Source organism: Citrus clementina, unplaced genomic scaffold (assembly GCF_000493195.1).
Source record: "Citrus clementina cultivar Clemenules unplaced genomic scaffold, Citrus_clementina_v1.0 scaffold_6, whole genome shotgun sequence".
Classification (NCBI taxonomy): domain Eukaryota; kingdom Viridiplantae; phylum Streptophyta; class Magnoliopsida; order Sapindales; family Rutaceae; genus Citrus; species Citrus x clementina.
In genome coordinates this window covers 8,750,146-8,755,207 of record NW_006262139.1, presented here as the reverse complement: position 1 = coordinate 8,755,207, position 5,062 = coordinate 8,750,146, and positions in this window count along the sequence as shown.

Here is a 5,062-nt window from a genome sequence, read left to right as displayed (position 1 = left end):
AATAAGTCTTCCGCTGTTAATAAAATTATTCAGCAAATTATCAAACATATTTATCTTGGTTGTTCTCACCAAAAGTAGAACAAATTTAATTTCCTTAAATCATTATAGCTTGCTCTTGACTGGGACCTATCATGTACCATGAGGAAGCATTTCTTTAGCCTCGTACTAAGTAAGAAGAGCAACTTCATATTGAAGCTGTGCATGGGAAGCTGTAACATCCTGCTTATCGTATTGAAATACACTTATGTTCTTTTTAGTGCAAATGGAAGTTAACACCTCAAAATTTGATAATGAAGTCCAGTACAAAGTTGCAGAAGCTGAAATGGATTAGACAAAAAAAAAAAAAAAAACAGAACTTGCAAATGTAAAGATGAACTTTTGGGGCAATACCATCAACAACCAAATGATTCCAGCAAAAAGAAAAAGATGATGTACGGAATGTATTGAAGGAGTGTCGTCGTCAATTTGTCTGTGTTCGTTATTATTATTATTTTTTTATTGTTCCTGTCAGTCATATGATGGGCTTGAGCGAATTCTTCTCCGTTGCTTCATAACACACAAAATAAGGAAGCCATCTCCGCCACGAGCTCATCCATGGACGGCCGCTGCCGGCCCAGAAGGGGATGCCGACGAGCGGATTGGTAAGGGAGATTAAAAAGGGAAATAACTTAATAATTTTGGGAATAACTTTGGATAAAAGGAAAGAAATAATGAAATTGCAATAATTTGTAGTTACTATAAAAGCTCCTTTTATATGTCAGTAAGATGACGAATCTTCATGATCGTATATATATAGCTTTCCCTGCATGTCATAAGCTTCAAACATTAGCAATTCTGCCTAACTATAAATGAGGGTTAGCATAGAAAAAGAATAAGCCAACAAGACAATGTGAACAATTACTTCTACGTCAGCAGCATTAGTAGGCTTTCCAAGATGACTTAATTCATTTTCTAGCTCCAAAATGGTTTTATTAATAAAATACTGGATGCCCAGGGTTCTGGATTTGATTATAGTTTCCAAATGCTCAAAGAAAACTATTATTCTTCAGTTCTATGTACAAATGAAACAGCATAGCAATTCAACATTCAAAATTTCCCCAACCAAAATATCGTAAAAACTACGTATTTTTTCATTTAACTACCTTTGAAAGCATCCTACGTAGATGTTCTGAACCCATTCTATTTGTAAGGTGCCAAACTAATTCTCTTCACTGAAATTAAGTCAATAATCAAAATAAAACTATTTTTTTTAAAACTAACACAGCGAAATCAATAATCGTTGAAATGAAATTGGGAAAAAGAGCGTTGATGACTGAAAAATTAAATGGCAGCTTTCGAGTTTTAAAGCCCGGGCCATTTGGGACCCAATGACTGTAGTGGTGATGCCCGAAACATTGACCACTATGGCAGATCGAGGTTAATGGCTTGCTCGTGTTTTGGTGGCTGTTTGCGGTAACTCTGGCGGGTTCATAGCGGGTCGATAGCGGGCTTTCCGTGACAACGTTCACGAAGACTACGCGGCCTCCTAAAATTAACTCAGCTGGTGGCTATAGTAAATTGAAGCAATGATTTTCATTCCACATGGCTATGGCTTGTCTTATTTTAATTTTCAGAGAGCTGAGGAAGAGTGGCAGAGGGTTTAGAAATATAAGTTTAAGAAATTTGGGGAAAGATTGATTTAGCCATGTATTTGTTTTGATATAATTATATTTTTCATAATTATTAATATGAAAAGAGTGTCTCAGTGTTTTTTTTTTATAACTTAAGAGGTTAAGGTTTAAAGGTCTTGAATTCAAGTTAAAACTAAAACAAAATAAAAATTGTTATTTTTTTTTTATTATTGATACTTTAGTGTCACAGATGACAATATTAAATTTATAGGCACCATAACATCAATAATTTGTATTAGTTATCTGTTAAATATGAGAAATGATCCAAACATATGTACATACCGATACTCTTTCACAAAGTATCATAAGACAAGTGCACAATACAAATATCACTAAAGTGCATTTTTTCTTGTAGTGAAATCTAATACCAGACTAGTGCCTATTCAGGATCACCTCTGGAATTTACGTCGTCGGTTTCCCGTCGATATACTCAAATGGGAAATCAGAAAAAACTCTAAAACATTTTTCATCTCGGGTTATATAACCCAAAACAGACTTTCCTTTAGTCTAAAACAGGGTACCAAACCAGATAAGAAAACGATCAAAAGTTTTCTGATGCACAGGATCCTTGCAATAAGGCAAGTGCAGAGTATACTTCCTTAGGTTTCAAAATGAACAAATTTAATTCTTTATTCTTTTTCTTTCTTTAGAACTTCATTTGCAGAGAGAGAGATGAGAGTTTAGAGATTCATGGTTTGAGAAAACACAAGGTTTTTTGCTTTAAATTTCTTACAAGCTTCTATATCTTACAAGCAAAGGGGAGATTCCTATATATAGGAGAAATCTCAGGGAAGATAGGACATGATCCCTATCTTTTACAAAAGTAAAAGTAAAAGTTACATCATGACACACCTTTAATTATGACAAAGAGACAAAGTGCTTTAATAATTAAAGCATGACTTTGACAAAAGCAAAAGCAAAAGCAAAAGCAAAGTGCAATAATTATACAAGACAAAACCATAAAGTAAAATACAATTATTACAACAAGACAAACTACTTTATGGAGAAGAGAGATTCAGGTAGTCATCGTCGGATGAGCTGTCCGTTGCATCTGGGTCCGTATGCTTTGGAGAAAAGGTTTTAGAGAACTTTGGATGCTTACAGGAGGGACCACGACATGGTGGACGAGAGCAATTATAGTCTCTGGGAGTACACTTTGGAGTATACTGAAGGGAAGTTTGGGTGGCTTTGTCAACTTTGGTAGGTTGGGTTGGTGGTGCTGGTTGGAAGGAGTGTCCTGGTTGAGAGGGTCCGGGTTCATCCATTGTCGGTTGGGGAAACTGGTGGAGGTGTTGACTTAGAGGGAGAAATGCATCCCATGGGTCTTTGGAATCCTGGAACAGAAAGTCAGTGTAGTCTAGTTTTTCTTCCTTGGTAATGATACCTGTGGACTTTGGTTTGGATATGGCGGATGGAGTAGGAATCATGATGAGGTCATGTTGAGGTCCTAAGGAGGTGTGGAAGATGTCTTTGTGTGGCGGAGTTTGGTGGTTTAACTGACAAAGGTAGTTGTGCAAGGTGAATTGGATTTCATTTTCAATGACAGCGAGATGTAGTGCAGTAAACCATTCATATACCTGGTCTTGAGTCCAAAAGAGTTTTGTATCTGGATGTTGGAAGTATGGCCTGTGAATGATAAAGACTGAGGTGAACATTTGTGCTTCTGAGGCAGGCATTCGTTCAAGATTGTAAATCTCTGACAGTTGCTGGAGCTTCTTTCTCCACCATGGTATTGGGGAGAACCATTCAAGTAATGTCCAGGTAAGAGAGGTGGCTTTGTCTGGGTCAAGGAGGTGTTCCAAAGTGGGAGTAATTGGTAGGACTAACTTGGTTGCATAAAGGACTGTTAGGCACCAGATGTACCATAACACATCTTCAGTGGTTTCTCTGGATGGATCAAGGGTTAGACCTGTAAGGAACAGATTTTCTGGGTGGAAGGTGGAAAAGGGAAAGGGTTCGGTGACAAGGTAGACTTTCATGAAGAAACGAAAAAGAGCTTTCTTTGCAAATTCTTGGATGGCAAAGACAGAGGAGAAGTTTTTGTTAAAGGGAAAAGTTTTCTTTGTGAGAGCTTCTGGGGGTAGAGATGTAGCCATGGAGATGATCGGAAAGTGATATGTAGTGGAAAACAGGGTTAGAGGTTTCTCTGATTTTGAAAGTCTGGAGAGCATATCAGGGATGAGGTTCTGGGATCCCTTTATATGCTTGACCGAAAAGTCATATTTAGCAAACCAATCTTTTAATCTGAGTAACATTTTTTCGGGAACAATTTTACCTTTGAAATTGAGAATATTGGGGAAGGCTGAACTGTCCATACGGATGAGAAAATGGTGTCCAATCAAATGATAGTCAAACTTTTTGATGTCATTCTTTACCGCTAAAATTTCTTTGAACACGCTATGATAATGCTTTTGTGTGTCAGAAAATTATCCACTAGCGTAAGCGATAAAGTGTTCTTTTCCATTGATGTCTTCAAGGAGGATGGCACCCCATGAGTCATCACTTGCATCTATCTGCAATATACGCTTTCCATCAGTAATCAACTTTAAAGGAGGTGGATTTTGCGCAATCTGCTTGAGAGTGGTGACAGCAGTTGTGTGGTCAGTATTCCACTCTAGGGGTTTTTTTTTCAATAAAGTCGAGAGGTGATGAGTGTAGTGGTTCACATGTGAGATAAAGTCTCTGATGTAATTGATGATGCCGAGAAACTGTTGAACTTGCTTTTTGGAAAGTTGCTGATCTGGAAAGTGAAGCAACTCTTGGGCAATATGTTTTCCGGGCTGATAATGGCCATCTTTTATGACCATACCAAGAAATTCAATATTGTCTGTAGCAATGGTGCTTTTTTTTTGCCAATAACATGATTCCATGACTTTGGACAATATCATAGAACTCAGTTAACAGCTGGCGATGTTCATCATGTGATCCTGAAAAAAGCAAGATATCATCAATGTAAATCAATGCATGATGCAGAATTGGCTGAAAGATTTTGACTATGGATTTTTGAAAAATGGATGGGGCTGTTTTGAGGCCGAAAGGAAGGACTGTCCATTGAAAATGGGCATTTGGGATACAAAAAGCAGTTTTGTACCGTTCAGAGGGTTCAATGCCTAATTGCCAGAAACCAGATTTTAAATCGAATCTGAGCTTTTTTGAGAAAAGTAAACATGCTTTGTCGACGGGGTAAAGGAAACTTGTCATCTTGCAAAAACATGTTTAATGGCTGGTAGTCAATGACGAGGCGTTTCTTTCCTCGAACAATCTCAGAATATTTTTCAACATAAAAGGCTTGGCAAGCCCATTGAGAATTTGTGGGTTCGATAAGGCCTTGAGCTAACAATTGGGAACATTCCTGTTGGGCTAGGAGTAAGCCAGAAGGACTCATTCCTGGA